The sequence below is a fragment of the Alexandromys fortis genome, unplaced genomic scaffold (assembly GCF_014885135.2).
Source record: "Alexandromys fortis isolate MF-2015 unplaced genomic scaffold, M_Fortis_MF-2015_v1.1 scaffold_15, whole genome shotgun sequence".
Lineage (NCBI taxonomy): Eukaryota > Metazoa > Chordata > Mammalia > Rodentia > Cricetidae > Alexandromys > Alexandromys fortis.
The window spans coordinates 16068649-16085375 of record NW_026067911.1 but is presented as its reverse complement, the minus strand read 5'-3'; the positions used below and the strand labels follow the sequence as shown (position 1 = coordinate 16085375).

The window sequence follows — 16727 nt, the reverse complement described above, 5'->3', positions numbered from 1 at the left end:
AATGATCTTGGGCTCTTCATTTAGCTCTGAGTTGGCTTTTTAATGAACAAATGCCTTAACCAGCCTAGATGGCATTCTTATTATGGTCATATATTTTGAAAGTGTGATAGGGAAGGAATTGATATAAGACAGTACACTATAAGTAGGAAAATCCCTGAGAAATGGAGGGCATCTGTGCCCCCCATGGAGTGATGACCAACTTGTTGCTTCCAGTCATGACTTCCAGTAAGTGAATTAAGACTGATAATCTTGACATTGTGAATCTCTAGGATTTGTTCATATATAGGTCTGAGTAATGGGTATATCATCCAACCCAAAATAAAGTCAGTGTGTGTGTGTGTGTGTGTGTGTGTGTGTGTGTGTGTGTGTGGGAGAGAGAGAGAGAGAGAGAGAGAGAGAGAGAGAGAGAGAGAGAGAAACAGACAGACAGACAGATCTGGATATTTTCTGAGATTACAAAACAGTGTGACAGGGCTGGAGAGATGGCTCAATGGTTAAGAGCATTGCCTGCTCTTCCAAAGGTCCTGAGTTCAATTCCCAGCAACCACATGGTGGCTCACAACCATCTGGAATGAGGTCTGGTGCCCTCTTCTGGCCTTCAGGCATACAAGCAGACAGAATATTGTATACATAATAAATAAATAAATAAATAATTTTAAAAAAAAACAGTGTGACAGCCTTTAGAGGTGTTCTGGGAAGTTTGACACCAAATGAGCCATTCCTAATCCTTACAGAATGTCTTAACTCTTACAGCTAGGGGAGGAGAGAACAAAGAATCCTCCCTTAACAGTGTCTCAGCTACTGTCTCTGCTGAAAAGCTATTCCCATTGCGGTAGTCCTGGGGGTAGCTCATCCTTGATTCACAAGCTTTAGGAGGATGCAGAGATCCTGGAATGGTCACACATAAATACTGGGACAGCATCATGACTAGTTTAGTACTGTGAGGGGCTACTGTGATCTGCCTGACTTGGTTGACGTGAGCCATAATGCAAGGGATATTCGGTTTTCTATGCTGTTTAATCCTGGTTTGTAAATAACCCTACTACATGTGGAAGTGTTCTTTCTCTACATTTAAAACACCAATGAGAGGCCTGATTTGTGTTAGCTCCTTCAACTACAATTGGAAGCTACATTGAATGATGCTTAGTCTTTTAAAGGTAGCTTCATACCATTTTAAAGTATCATGTGCCAATGACATAGCTCCAATTATGCCTAGAAGGCTTGTTTATTATAATCAAATAGAGGTGTTTGTTGTTATACAACATGGCGATGACAGATTAATCAAAAAGCGTGTGACATATGTTATTGATCATGAAGCTTAGATGTTACATAGATACAGAGTGGACTTCCATGTACATTTGCAACATATTAGTTGCACTTGGTTGCAGCATCTTGTTGATTTGTTTTTTAATTTATGTGTGTGTTTATTTGCTCAGGTGACTGGAGGTAAGTTAGGAAGTATCTGGACATTCCTTTCCATGTAAAAGACTTGCGGCTTAAAGAGCATTCACTAGTTTATGTAACTCTTTGGGGTCCAAGTAGCATTCACAGTACTACTTACGTTACTATTTCAGAGTCTTGCCATTTTGTTGACTTATAGTACCTCATGAATAGTCGGAGATGGCATAGTCAGAATCCTTAGTTTCCATTCTGATTTGTGTTTTTAACCCCTACCATCAGGAATATGAAATCAGAGATCTGGCAAAGGCTTGGGTAGATTGTCTGTCATTCACACTTGAATGTGCCTTCATTTGTTACTTAATAAGCTACTTAGCAATAATATTAATATTTTACTGTCATATGTACCTCTCCCTGGGAGACATGACACACGTGTGTACCCATGCCAGACATGCAAGCCACCATAGACCAACATACTTATAGTGATGTGAACCTAAGAGCTTACTGGGATTACTAGCAAAAGTGTGGATAAGAGGCTACTTACAGGAGCAGGGAGCACTCAAAAGTAGCTCTATCATCATAAAGCCCATCCCAACATAGGTAATGACTCAAAAATTGCAACCCTGAGCTCTCTGCATGACTTTGAGCAGCTGATCAGGCCCAAGAGTCTCCTTTAGGCAATGTAACTGGTCAATAGTTGTTTGTTGTTTCTATAACTTTGGAGAAGGGCCCTGTGAATCTTTTAGAGTTCAGCTTTCCCAGAAATGTGACATTTGTTTAGTTTCCAAGTCTCATGAGCTGCTCCCCCTCAACTTTCCTGGAAGGAATATTTCAATTCCGAAGAAATTGCTATGCAACAATTACTTTAAGAGAACATTGCATTCTGTAATTTAGATTGATTGTAGCTTAATTGACTTACCATTGTGGAGGTTAGGAACACCAAGATCAAGGAACTAACATTTGGTAGAGGCCCCCTTATAGCATTGCCTCATAGTAAAAGAGAAAATGGAGACAAAAAGATTCAGAAATTAATCACATTCTCAAACATTGTCATAATCAACATTAATACACTTATGAGGAAGAGTACTCGTGGCCTTGAACCAACATTGAGCATTCCTACACGACACTTTTCAGTGTGAATTCAGTTTCCCACCAACATGTTTTGGGGAAAGATTCAGGGAAAAAATAGCAGAAAGCAATATTTAAAGAGAATTTGATTTTTTACATTTTCTATAGAGTTCTTTCTTTCCTATTACTGAACAGCACCATGGTGCTTGAATATCAACTCTTGGATATTTTTTTTGCTTTTTTTTTTTGCTTTATTTATTTATTTATTAAAGATTTCTGTCTCTTCCCCACCGCTGCCTCCCCTTTCCCTCCCCCTCCCCCAATCAAGTCCCCCTCCCTTGTCAGCCCAAAGAGCCATCAGGGTTCCCTGCCCTGTGGGAAGTCCAAGGACCACCCACCTCCATCCAGGTCTAGTAAGGTTAGCATCCACGAAACTGCCTAGGCTCCCACGAAACCAATAGGTACAGTAGGATCAAAAACCCATTGCCATTGTTCTTGAGGTCTCAGTAGTCCTCATTGGATATTAATAATTTCTTGTCTTGCCCTGTTGTCATGGAAGTTCAGAAGATTTGTGATTTGTAAAATGTCACTAGGGAGAGCCTTGGAAAAGATAAGATAGATTTGAAGACGTGCTTTGAAATGCTCACCTGCAGGTATGCTTAGAAACTTGGGCAAATACTCTCTCCTCAAATTGTTCTGAAGACAGAGAAGTTTGGCACACTATGGCAGAGATATTGGCCTAAACATGAGTCATTGCTCTCCTTTGGTATTGGCTGGGCTGTTCACTATACTACATTAGACGTAACAAAAGACAACTTTTGCTTTAATTTGGCCATGCCTACCATTGTTTAAGTTATAAGAAAGTAATTTATATATTTAGGACACTTTGTCTCCTTACATTCAGAATATTTATGTTCTCTTAAAATATAGCGCCAAGTTCTCAGGGGCTTAATACATTCTATCTTTTATTTTTTCTCCAGTGCAGACTATAGGAGTACTGAGAGTATTTTCTCAAAAACTGGTCAGAAGGAAAAGCCTCATCTGAGCTGAGCTTGACCAGGAAGGAAGAGCATCGACAGAGATGTGAAGTAGCCACACTGTTGGTATTCCTTCTCAGAAATAGAAGAAGACGGTCAGTTGTGGTCCCCAAATGTCAGACTTCATTAGCAACATCCAGATAACTTGCTAAAATGCCATTTTTCAATGTCAAGTTGCCTCTGTGCATCCCCACACTTGCTTCTGCTGTGGTCGATTCCTAATGGGAACCAAGGATCTGCTTCTAAAGAATCACCCCATAAACCTGCTGTGGGACACTAGCCCAGATTATCTCTGTCCCACGGTCTTTAGTCATAATTTACTGAAAAGTCATGGGTGTGAGAAAGTGTCTGGGAAAATACGTATTTTTCATAAAATCCCAATCCTTAATTTTTGGTATTTCCTAGAATAATTCCTTGTCACTATCTAAAAATTATGATAATTTAACATCTGTTTTCTTCCCTGTTCTCATAATTAAGAGGAAAACATGAAAATACTGCATCTCCAGTTACATTACAAAAATAATTAATGTTGCCCGCAAGGAGATTTTTCTTGTAGATACACTACTTTCAAGAACTGGAGATGATAAAAGAGTGGGGCCCTCAGAATCTACAGGATCACTGTAGATCTCTTACTGCCATTTCAGGGTGAATGGTTGTCAGAGAAGATAATCCCAGTGACCTCGGTCAAGTTGAGATTCCATAGCTGGGATTGTGTGGATTACGGATAAATATAAAATAGGGAGAGGAGGTAGGAAAGAGAATATTGATGAAGGAGAGGGATGAGGGAAAATGAGAAGGAGAGGGAGGACAGAGATGCTTCTCTGGATGGAGCTGAACCTACCAACTTCTTCCTTTATTGTTTGACATGATGGGAACACACCGTGAGATTAGGATGGTCCAGGAACCACTGTGCAAACAACAATTGCTTCAGGGCCCATCTGTCACTGGACTCCTAGACAGCAAACCATGCAAGTGTGTTGCCTGTGTGTCTTTCTGTGATAGGGGTGTGTGACATGGAGCAAAATGGAAAGAGGGAATTGTTAAGTAGATGCAGGAGTAGCAAATGATGCTAACTGGGGAGATGGGGAGAAGGATGCTAGGTGGACATTGTTGTCCCTTGAGAGTTATTCAATATCGGGTACAAGGAGTCACTGAAAGGAAAGCTGACAGAAATGAAAAGAAGGAGTTGAAGACATCCTGGAGTAAGTGACCCTGGCTAAGAAACCTCACACTAAATTCTCTTGGAAATATTTCAAGACAAACAACAAAACATTGCAAGCTTGCTTGTACTTAGGTTAATGATGATAAGATCTTGTTTACGTTGTTAGTTGTATGATAGGAATCAGGTATGACTCAGCTTTTTTTTTTTTTTTTTTTGAGACAGGGTCTCATTCTGTAGTCTTGGCTGGCCTGGAGTCACTATGCAGTCCTGCTGGCCCTCACACAGAGGTTCACTTGCCTTTACTTTCTGGGTGCTGGGATTAAAGGCATACATATATTCAAGCTGCCCTCCAGATCTGCCACCCAGATCACTCTGTCAGTCATCTTCAAGTGGATGACGAACATCTTCTGCCACTTCTGCCATGCAGATCCCATATGGCAGAATCCTATCTGCCACAACATTTCCCTGAACAAGGGCTACATCCAAGTGCCTTGAGAGAAGGAGGAACCTGGCAAGAGGGCCTTCTGTCACATTGACCCTCAGTAAGCAGAGCGCCTGCTTAGCTTAGCTGAGTCTTCAAGAAGTAGAGGCTGCCCACCATACTTTCCAGGACTCCAGCACAATTCTCTGGGGTGGGCCTTTGACTATGAAGATGAAGGCCTAGTACCTGTTGAAGGAGTTTGAGGAGGCCACCAGGGGAGTTGGGTTGGGACACAGGAGAGAGCAGGCTGGGGCATAAGCACAACAGTCACTGCTAAAGAGGATGGCCAAGGTCCTGTTGACCCAAGAGGAGCAGGGTGAGCTAGAATACCTCACAGGTAACTTCGACTGGGAAGCCATCTTCCAGGCTGGCACTATGGTTGAGGAGCTGAGTTCATCAGAGGTCCTGGTGCTTAGTCCCTCCCTGAGCTTGCCTCACATGGAGACATGGACCTTACTGTCCATGGCCTTGCTATCTGGTGACCTCCAATAGAGTAGACTGTTGAGAGCTGAGACTTCAGTGAGACCTTCCTGGCCACATCCTTCCTCCAGCATCCTTAAGATGAGAACAGTGTTTGCTGCCTATCCCCAGAGCCCTTCTTTGAAGTAAAGGATGCTACACTGGCCACTGACCTGTAGGACTAGACCAGTGTGGGTACCTTCTTGTAAGAGGTCGAGCCCCACCCCATCTCCTGACAGTGTCCAAGTCAGGGTCCAGAACCACACCTCAGAACAATCCTGTGGACATCTCAGCATCCAGAGAGGTGTGGGCTAGTTCTTTTAAGGTTGGTTCCATGAGGCCACACTGCTGCCAGCCAGGTATGTCCTCATATCCATGCCCAGAGGAACTAGGGGCCTAGGACCAGAATGGTTGCTTCTCCCTTGTCAACTACTGCCACTGTACACAATGGTTCATCAACTTGTCATGCCCCCTACCCTTTTGAACCAGACCAAGAGCTGGCAAAATGACCGTTGGCCTCACACCCACCCTGCCCTTGCCTGCCCTCTGCTCTGTGAGACCTGAGGCCTGGAGGCGTTCTGCCAGGCCAAGGAAGAACAGAACAGGGCCTTCATTGAAGCTCTGCTTTGTTTCATCCACTCCAGCTGCTTCCTCTGGTCCCAAACCAGAGAAAGTTTCCAGGTCTAGCAAATCCTAATTAGCTGACAGCCAATCAACCCCTTGGATGCCCCTCCTGGCAGAGCTTCCTCAGGAGCCCGAGTAGCCTTGACTAAAAAGGATGGTGGCAGGACACAGGGGAAAGGGAACAGAGGAGACCTCAGAAGTAGGGAGGGAGCAGCAAAGTGGGGCAAGATGGTCTCTATGACTTCTGGGGTCTTTTCCTGGCCCCATCACTGACAAAGAAGAAGGAAAAGCTTTGAGCCTGTCTCAAGGCTAAGAGCAACAGGAATTGGGCATTTGGGGTGATTGGGAAGGGTCAACCAAACTGATAGGTTAGGGGAAGAGACTAATATGATGTATAGCTAAGACTTAGCTGGAGGAATACCCAGCTTGCTGGGAACTCTGGGATGAGGAAGGGGGCAGCCCTATGACCCTGTCTGCAGGATGGGGATCAGGTCTTGCTCAGCCCTGACCCTTATCTACCCTCTACATGGGGCAATTTTAAGAAACCTGGCTCTAGAAAAATTTCCAGGTATCCACAAGGATGAACTCAGTTAAGAACCTAAGCAACTGAGGAAAGGGTACCTGAACTGGTTTTGCCCTGTAGTCAGACTGATGATTATCTTAAATATCATTATAGAACCTTTGTCCAACAACAGATGGAAACAGAAGCAGAGAACCACATCAGAGCACTGGACTGAGCTCCCAAAGTCCACTTGAAGAATGGAAAGAGTTAGAATATGATCAAGAAGGTCAAGACCATGAAGGGTTCACCCATTGAGACAGTTTTCCTGAGCTAATGGGAGCTCACCAACTCCAACTGAACTGGGAGTAAACGAGCATGGGATCAAACTAGTCCCTCTGAATGTGGGTGACAGTTGGGGCAGACCGAGGGGCCACTGATAGTGGCACTAGGATTGTCTACTGCATGTACTGGCATTTTGGGATCCTATTCTCTTTGGATGTATACCTTACTCAACTTAGATGGAGTAAGGAGGCCTTGGACTTTCCACAGGGCAGGTTGCCTTGCCCTCTCTTAGGATTGGAGGGGGGAGAAATGGGAGGGTGAGTGGAGGGAGTGGGAGGAGGGGAGGTAGTGAGAATTTGGATTGGTATTTTTTTAAAGTAATAAAATAATAAAAAGTAATTTTTTTCAAAATGAAAATTTTTAAAAACTGAAAAAGTGGGTAAAAGGTGTACCACCATACCTGGCCTATAGCACACTTCAACCTATTTTTGATGTTTTTACACAGGGGAGTTACAGTGAATGTACTGTAGTTATTGACATTTGAGCCAGGTTACTTAGGGACTAGTGGTGTTTAATGAAATCATGTTAACTGAAATATTTATGAGTGTGTGTGTGGGTGTGTGTGTATGCACGCACACGAATATGGAAAACCAAGGCTCCAAGTGCATGTATTAAGTATGCACTGACCTCTCATTTTGATTTTTCATATAGTGTTATTATGATTTCCATTTTATAATTGAAAAACTGATATTGAGTCATAAGATTACTTCCAAAATTTCACATGTCTGGTAGGAGTCGAGAAAGAGTTTGAAACAGGCAGCTCTAACTCCAGAATCCATGCTTGAAAACTCTGAAGGAGATCTCTCATTCATTCATACCCTCATGCATTCATTCGTACACTCATGCATTCATTCATACCCTCATGCATTCATTCATACCCTCATGCATTCATTCATACACTCATGCATTCGTTCACTGGGAACTGATCATAGCAAATGTTGTAATGGGAGAAAAAATGTGTTTCTAAACGTGTAGAAATGAGTAACAGATTTAGAGCAGGTAAGGGTTAAAATAAGAACATGGAGAAGAGGACGAGTGGCCAAGTGTGAACTAAGGGCATGAGAGAAATTTAAAAGAGATGAGTCTTGAGGTATGTGTGGGCAGTTACCTGGGAAACAGAGCCCTGAGTGTCAAGGGCACGGACACTGGAGATAGAGGGAGGGTTGATAACAAAAGCACACTGGCGTGAAATGAACCGATGCATTTGGACTGTGCTCGCCGAAGTGAAGAAGAAAGCTGGAAACTAAGGGAAGGAACAGTAAACTGGGTTCAGACTTGCATCTGTCAACACAATTTGGGTGTCTATCAGAGTCCCACGCTTCTGTCTGGGATGCACTCCAGAGAACCACAGAGAGCTCAGTTTTCTCCTTAATAAAGCAAGTCCATTCCTATTCACGTTTCTTTCGGAGAAACCCACCCCCTGTTGAATAACACCATCCTTCATGTCTTTTGAGGAGAGACGTGTGCTGTGATCCAGGGCCACACATTTCCACAGTACTGGGCAGTGTGGTCACTGCGGAGAAAAGGGAATACAGAGCTTGGTTTTTCGAAGCACAACATAAAGAAATTTGGATTTTTGTCTCAGTATAAGGATGTATTAAGATGTCTTAAATGTATTTGTTTGAGTAAAAAGTCTTAAATAATGTGTGGACTCCCCTAACACTGGTTACCATTTTAAACGTTACACAGGACGGTCTGCTTTCATGTATAAGACTTGGAGCATCAGCGAACATTCTCCTGGCTCATGCAATATTCCTGCAGATATCATGCATTCTGAAACCAAGGGGATTCCAAAGGTCTTCTTCTGATGCACGGCCTTTCTTTCTCTGAACATCTCATATTCGTTTTTATGTCTTCTGCATCTTTCTTTCCCCTCTTTTCTTCTGTGAATGTCTGCTGACCCTCAGACCTAAGCTTAGAAACCCTTCCTCTGCTAGGCCCCTGTATTGAAAATGTGGTTAGGAGTACATCTGCCTATTTCTTCAATGGCCTGTGCTCGTTTGCACTTTAGAAAATCAGGATCTCCTTGTGTATTCAGTAGAAAACTGGCAGGTGAATGACAGGCGGCGACCTAGCATGTTAATTTTATATTCTTAGTGGAAACTGCTCTCTGAACACATAGCAGGGTTCTCTGGGGGGGTGTTTTGATGGCTTAGAAATTAATGAATGAATGGTGGGATGTGTTGTCTTATTTCTTCACATAAGGAAGGAGTGAATTCTTCCAATAAGCCCTCAAGGGATTTACATTTAAAGAAATGCATTATGGGTAGGTGAGATGGCTCAGTGGGTGAAGGCTCTTGCTGGCAAGCCTGGTAACTTGTGTGTGCACCACAAAACCCACAATATGGAAGGAGAGAACTGATTGTGATTGTCCTCTGAACTTCATGGTGTGCCACGGTGTCCTTACACACACACACACACACACACACACACACACACTGAGTAAATACAATGTGATAAAAATTTAAAGACCTTCAGTGTTAAGTAGCTGCCTCAGTATATAATTCAGCGCTGCTTTTTTGTGATAATATTTGACACTGAAGATTACATTAAAATTGATGTTGTTGTTTGCACAGGTATTTTTCCACATTAATCAAACACATGACACGGGAAAATACCACTGCAGCTTATGAAATTAAGTATCTGAGGAGTGATACAATCAAGAAATAGCAACTCCAGTTTTGCCAGAATAGGAAGACGTAAAACTCGAGGCAATCAACCTACCTCCAGCTTCTTCTGTGTTTCTGAAACAGTAAAATACTTGCTTTGAAAGTTTTCTACCTTTCAACAGTATAAGAATTCCTTTATTATCTGATAAGTGTGGCCTGCTAGCCACTGTTTTAACTGCAAGAGTGAGCTCAACATCTTACAGTAATTGGGAAACTGCAAGTTAATATTGTTAATAGTAACAATATTAGCAACTAGCACAGTGCTAGTTCTTGATTGTTCATCACCTCATTTTGCTCCTACAGAAGGAATGGAAATAGTTGTTACTGTCCTCTTGCACTGCACAATAATAGCCAAAGAGAGAGACAGACTGAAGAAAAGTTCAAGGCCCATCAAGCAGTACTACTAATGATAAACTTTGATATCTGCAAACCCCAAAGCCTGTCTTATAGGATGGTATACAGAGTCTCAAAGAATGCATTTATAATATGTAATGTAAATTTTTTGTTTCCCTGACATTTTATGCTCAGTTTTGGTTTGTATTTTAGAATAGTCCTGAAAAAAAAATCACATTTTTCTTTCCAGCCCAATCCTTTAGAAACCTGAAAATAATTAGTATATGTCATATAATGCTTTCTTAAATGGGTGGGATGAATTCCCTTGCAAAAAAGGATGTAGGGTGTCTCTTGTACTTTTTGTCTTTTGAGGACCCAGTAGCATGACAACCATCTCTGGAGGAAACACTTACCAGAGTCTAACAGTGCATTGATTCAGATCTTCCCAGGCTTCAGACCTGTTTATAAGCCATCCCATCTGTGGTATTTTGTTGTTAGGTCCTACGGGGGCCTGGCAAGCAGCTCAGTTGATAGAGGGCTTGCTTAGCATGCACAGAGCCCTAGGTTCCAGCTGCAATGCTTAAATCAATGGCGGCGTGTGCCTAACAATCCTTAGGATGTAAGGGCAGGAGGATCAGAAGTTCGGGGTCATCCTTAGCTGCAAAATCAAGTTTGAGAGCAACTGGGGTTACAGGATAGCCTGTCTCAAAAATAAGGCAATTAAAATGGCAACAATAGCAAACATCTCCTGTAGTTTGAACTGTGCTCTTCCTAAGCTCATGTGTGCAAATCCTCATCACTTGCTTTTTAGGGTGTAACCTTATTTAGTGAAAGCAAGTTTGGAGTCAGAGGTAACTGAGTTAAAATAGTTCATAAGGCTGGAACTTAATCTGGCACAGTGATATCCTTAATGAGAAGGGCAACTAGACCCAGGTATGCCCCGAGTGGTGAAATGAAAATCCTGGGAGGTTACAATCCACAGGATTGCTTAGGAAAGAGGCGTGGAGTAGATAGCCCTCCAGGCTCTAGGAAAGATTTCAAACATTCAGCCTCTGGAACTGAGGGACAATAAATCCCTGTTGCTTAAATCTCTAGGCTGAGGTGGCACTTGTGACAGCCCGATAAACCAACGCTGCACCCAAAGGTGCTTCAAGTTTCCCTCACAGCACTGTTATCTCAGTGGGTGAGGAGCACAGGCACCTGGCTGATCACTTTCAAGTTGATCTTAAGACTGATAAGACATTGTTCTGTAAGAAAAGAAGAAAGGGTTCGTTATTTGTACTCTATTTCTCTCTCTCTCTCTTCTCTCTCTCTCTCTCTCTCTCTCTCTCTCTCTCTCTCTCTCTCTCTCTCTCTCTCTCTCTCTCTCCTCAATTAAGTCAGTGCGTGCTGCATTGAATTCTAACTATTGACCCAGAATGATTTTCTGCTTTTCAGAAGCCAACATGTTACTTTGAAAGCCTTGCGGAAGGGAATTTTTCTCTACGATGCCAGCAGCTCCTTCATCAAAGACACCAAGTTTGGAGGGAAAGCATGGACTTCCTATTTTTCTTCATCTTATCTCTGATGACACAGAAGTAGAAATATACCTTTTGTAATTCATCTTGCTGCAGATGGCTAACCTGGAGGTGCTCAAATAGCCAATGTCTTGAAACAGTGAGCATAGTGTATATGGAGACAGGGAAGATTGTATCATAGAAGTGACTGCCAGCGACAAAAGTTTCTGCTGTGACAGGACTGCTTTGGTGAACACTAGACCTAGAACAGCGAGGACGAGCTCCTGCTGCTCAAGCCTGACAACCTGAGTCGAGAGTCACGGCAGCCTTGAAAAAGCCATGTGTCCACGCGTGGAGGATTGAAGAGTCTTCCTGGAAGCCAACCTGGCAAAATTGTGAACTATAAATTCAGTGAAAGACTCTCTCTTTCAAATAATTAAATAGGGAATGACTGAGGTGGACACCTGACACCCTTTCCTGGCTTCTGCAGGAGCTCAGGGACACACACACATACACACAGACTTTCCGGTCTTACTGACCCTTTGGCTGTTATTAAACATCACTATGATACTTTAAGAGGGAATTTTACATTCTTATAACAATGTTCTACGAATGTGTACTAGTTAAATCTTATGCTAATAAGAAAACTCCTCCAGAATACTGTTAGTGTTGAAAGGAGTTAGTTACAGTCTGTAGTATGTAGAACTCTGTAGTGTGGTACCCTCGGGTGGCCTCAGGGATCCCCATCTTTTGGCATTGGATATAATCTGCCCCCTGTAGTTGTGGATAATCTGAGGCCTACTGTGTTCCAGGTAATCTGGGAAGCAGCCCCTTCCCTGCTAAGCTGGGCGATAATTCCAACTCCTCTTGACCGTATCAGGATTTTGAGTGGTCTTAGTTGAGGGGACCCAGCTATGTTCTACCCTGATTCCTGACCAAGAGAAGTTGTGAAATAAGAAGCGTTAGGTTGCGTCTTTACATTTTGGGTTTAAGTTATGGCATAGCAGTGGATAACCCATTCAAGGACAAATAACCCCAGGAATGTAACTCAGTAATAGCGTAATAAACTAATGTGCATTAGGTCCCGGGATCCTCAACTCTACATGAAGGACAAATACATTGTGTGTTATGCTCTACTGTTAATTGAGGGGAAGAGACCTAAATGAGAGGGATGACGCTCAGGGAAACAAAACAGAATGAAGCAAAGCCGTCATGTGCCGCGCCTGCACGTCTTGGAACCGAAACCGAGCGGCGGATGTCAGGATTAAACATGCATACACCTCTCAAGCTGCTGGTAGAAGAAGCCCATTATTGAACAGCACCACGGAGGTTTTATACCTAACCCAGCCAGATGGGCCAGCAGGTGAAGACCTCATCACCTGATCCTCAGTCAAGGCCAGGGCAATGCGTGCTCAGAAAGCAGGATTGTTAAACAACTTTGACACAGCTCTCAGAAACTCAAATCAAAAGGGCAAGCAAAGGACACTAGCAGGGAAGAGCCGCTGGAGGCCAGGACTCCAAACAATCCCAACAATCATGCTGGTTTGGAGTAGATCGTTCCCAGAATGCATTATGTCTCTCCCCATGGGAAAGTCAGGTTTCACTAGTGTGACATTGGAATTACATGTAATCCTCTAGCTTACATCCCTCACTTCCTCTGGAAGCAATTTGGTTTTATGTATTAAACTGTATTGCTAAGATAATAATCTTTTTCAGTATAGCTCTAAATGGCACTTTCAACAGAACTTCCAGATATTAAAAAGGTTTTTCTCTTATTAGTGATCAGAATTGTATCTTTCTCCAACTAAGGATGTCTATAAACTCTCACAATACACCGGAAATCTGCTGAGACTCAGACTGTAGCTCCTTGCCCAGAAAGGCAGTCATTTTCCCTCAGCTTGTTAAGGGCCAAACTCAGTGCTCATTACAGACAGAGAATGAACCAGTCAGGTATGATGGTTTGGGGTGAAGTCAAAGTTTTTGATGGCTTGCTTGTTTTTGTTCCTAGCTTTCTGTTTCTTTCATTTATGAGCCTGCCTTCCTTTGGAGGCTGCTAGGCTCAGCTATCTTTCACCTCTAGCACGGAAACAGTTCTTGTTAACTGGCATCGAAAGAGTTACTGGGGCTGCTTAGTTCTGCTGGGTTCGAAGAGGAGGCCTCCCGGATGTTTAATTCATATGCCAGCCTTCTGAGGTCAAGATTATTACCCCTATTTAGAAAGATCTCGAAAGCAAGGCAGAGAGGTTGAGTAATTTATCCCTGGGTGCAGGAGGGATCAGTGTCTGAGCTAGGATTACAGTTCCGAAAGCCTCAGACTCCCGGACCTGTGCTCAGGCCAGTGCATGTATTCCAAGCCGCTTGGCCTCCTTAAAGTAAGCTCTGCTCCCCTCCTGCCCTCCGAGCCCTCTGGTGAGCATTTGAACTGCTGTCAGCAAATGTGCAAGGGGCGCTGAGGGTGCAGCCCAGAAAGTAGTCCAGGCATTGACTGCTTGCTGCGGGGGTTTCTTCACTGCTTAGCAGGAAGCTTCTCCTCCAGAATAGGTTCTCATATAACTATCTATCCAGGCAACTTAGTCTACTGTCATTAGCCTTCATCTTGTGCTCCAGAATTCTATTGAGGAGAAGAAAACAAAACAAAGGAAGCTATATGGCCACGGGAGATGATGCCTCAGAAATTTGTACACAAGTTTCCACTGAGGGTTTTTCCTAAAAGGAGCCTCGCAATTTACCACCTACCCATATATTATTTTCCCCTGTGTTTTCTGAGGCAGACATTTTATTAAAAAGATGCAATAAAAATACATGTGTGTATCTGCTACCATGGTTGACGTTAGTAAAATGTTCCTGTGCTTTGTCAAAACAGAAAGAACCTTAGAAGAAATATTTCTAGAGCACTGGATTTGGAGGCAGAATGAAAGGGTTGGTTTGTGTTTTCCTTTTCTTTTCTTTTCTTTTCTTTTCTTTTCTTTTCTTTTCTTTTCTTTTCTTTTCTTACCAGGGTTTTGATCTTAAGCCATTCACTTAACCTCTCTGAAGGTACAAAGACGAACCAGAGGGCTCTAGCTCATTAGAGGGTTCAGTGTGCTGGGAAAGATAGATCACCGGCTACGACACAATGTGATCCATGCTATATTAGTGTTATGATCAAAGAGCTCAGGGAGCACAGGGGTAGCGGCGTTTAAGCCTGACCTTGAGTTTCTCTGCATACCAAATGGGATGTATTTTAATTGGAATGACCCTTGCAGACCCAAGGTGGAAAACTACAGCCTGCGTGAGAAAGGAGAAGTCCTGGATGATTGGACCACTGAGCGCGCAGACAACTGAGAAAAGTTATGGGAGAGGGGAATAGGAAGGCAGTGGCAAATCCGGGAGCAGCTGGCCAGTAGAGGACGTTAGCTGGGGAGAAGGAAGCTGTTTGTGAATGCGATCTTTCTTTCTCTCATACTGAATGCATTTAAAGTGGGAATGCAGGTGCCATGATAACATCTAATTTGAGGCAGGGTTGAGCATCAGAACTGTGTGAAAGACAGACGGATAAACAGACAATTGCAGAGTAGTGGTGAGCACCCAGAGAGAGCAGTGTCCAGGAACACAGAACAAACAAGATGACCTTGTCAGCCACAGGAAGGGACGTGACCTGCTCCGTGCCATCACTGGAAGCAGCCCGAGTTCTTCTCAGAGACCTCCGCTCTGCTTTCCTGGCTTTGGGGCAGAAAGGAATTCTAGGATGAGAAAGTAAGAAGCAGATTGGGAGTTTATTAAAATTTAAACAAAGACTTTTGGGAAAAGGATACTGTACACCTGAGAGCAAGGGCGTGAGCTCAGAAAGTCAGGGCTTCATAAGAAAACTTTTCAGTACTAACTTTATGAGGAGTAGAAAAGAGACACTCAGGGAAGGGATAAGATGTACCTAAGTAGACATGGGCTTCTGGGTGGAGGGGGGGGGGCGGTCATAGTTAGGTCTTAACATTAACCATACATACTATTTAGGTGCCTCTCAAGTTGCACATTGTAGGACTGGTAAGAAACGTTTCTCCCTTTCTCTTATTTGGAGAAGTGTGAAAATAAGGGGACCCAAGAGGAGGCTTAGGTAGGGCTATCTGATATAATAAAACCAAAAGTCACTAGGATTGTACAAAGGACTTGAGACATGTCTTAGATTATAAGTAGGGATTCAGGTAAGATTCCTAGGCAGTTATAGGTTTACAGCTGATAAGAGAGAGAGGCCTGAAGCCAAGGCTGTTGACCATATTGGAACTCCTGACACTCCGTTGGTGAGAGGTTTCATCCAGAAAAGGCATAAATATACATGTTTGTGTGTCACAGTTCTTTGAAGCATTTCATATAGTCCATATGAAATATATACTGCTTTCAATATTTATTCTTTTCATTAGTGCATTCTAATCTTCAGGCTTCTATTTATTTTCTCCATGTTATAAAAAGCAGCTTCACAGTTTTTCTCATTTGGAGCTAGCAATTACTTCAAGAAAAGCATCAGTGGTACCTTCAAAGTAAGTGCCGTTGTAATCAAGACGTTTCCAAGTGGAAATCATGGATATTTGTGACGGATAAATACAGTTGTTGAGCAGTAAAGCAAGTGAGACAGGCAGTATTATACAGGGCTTGCTTGTCATCAGGTATCCACATAATAAATTAAAAGTCTATTTTTTCTAGACTAAGAATTTGACCATCGCACATATTCAAATAGTGATCTGTCTGACTCAGATGATGGTGACAGGAAAAAGCTTTCCAAAATTTGTAGCCAGCATCTCTCTTTGAAAAGCCCATACTCACACTCGGATGCATTTCCTCAGCATCTTTTTGTCTCCTCTAATGACTTAAGTCTTTAATGCACCCTTTTTTCCTGTTTTTATGTGTATATGTATGTGTGTGGGGATGACAGTGAGGGTGCTCATATGAGTGTGTGTGTGTGTGTGTGTGTGTGTGTGTGTGTGTGTGTGTGAACTGATTAATGTGGGGGCGGATGCCAGTCTTGGGTGTTTGACTATATGAGCTGTGTGCTAGATAGGGTCACTTGGGGACTCGAGCTTACTAATAGGGACTAGGCAGACAGGCTAGTGAGTCTCTTGGATTTATTCAGCTCTGCCCTCCCAATTCTGAGAATACAAGTGCGTATTATCACGGTATTGTTTAAC

General features: G+C 42.9%; 1 pseudogene; it reads left to right on the top strand.

Moving 5' to 3' along the window:
- Positions 1-4584: 4584 nt before the first annotated feature.
- LOC126499218 (forkhead box protein J1-like) lies at positions 4585-5784 on the top strand (annotated as a pseudogene).
- Positions 5785-16727: the final 10943 nt, after the last annotated feature.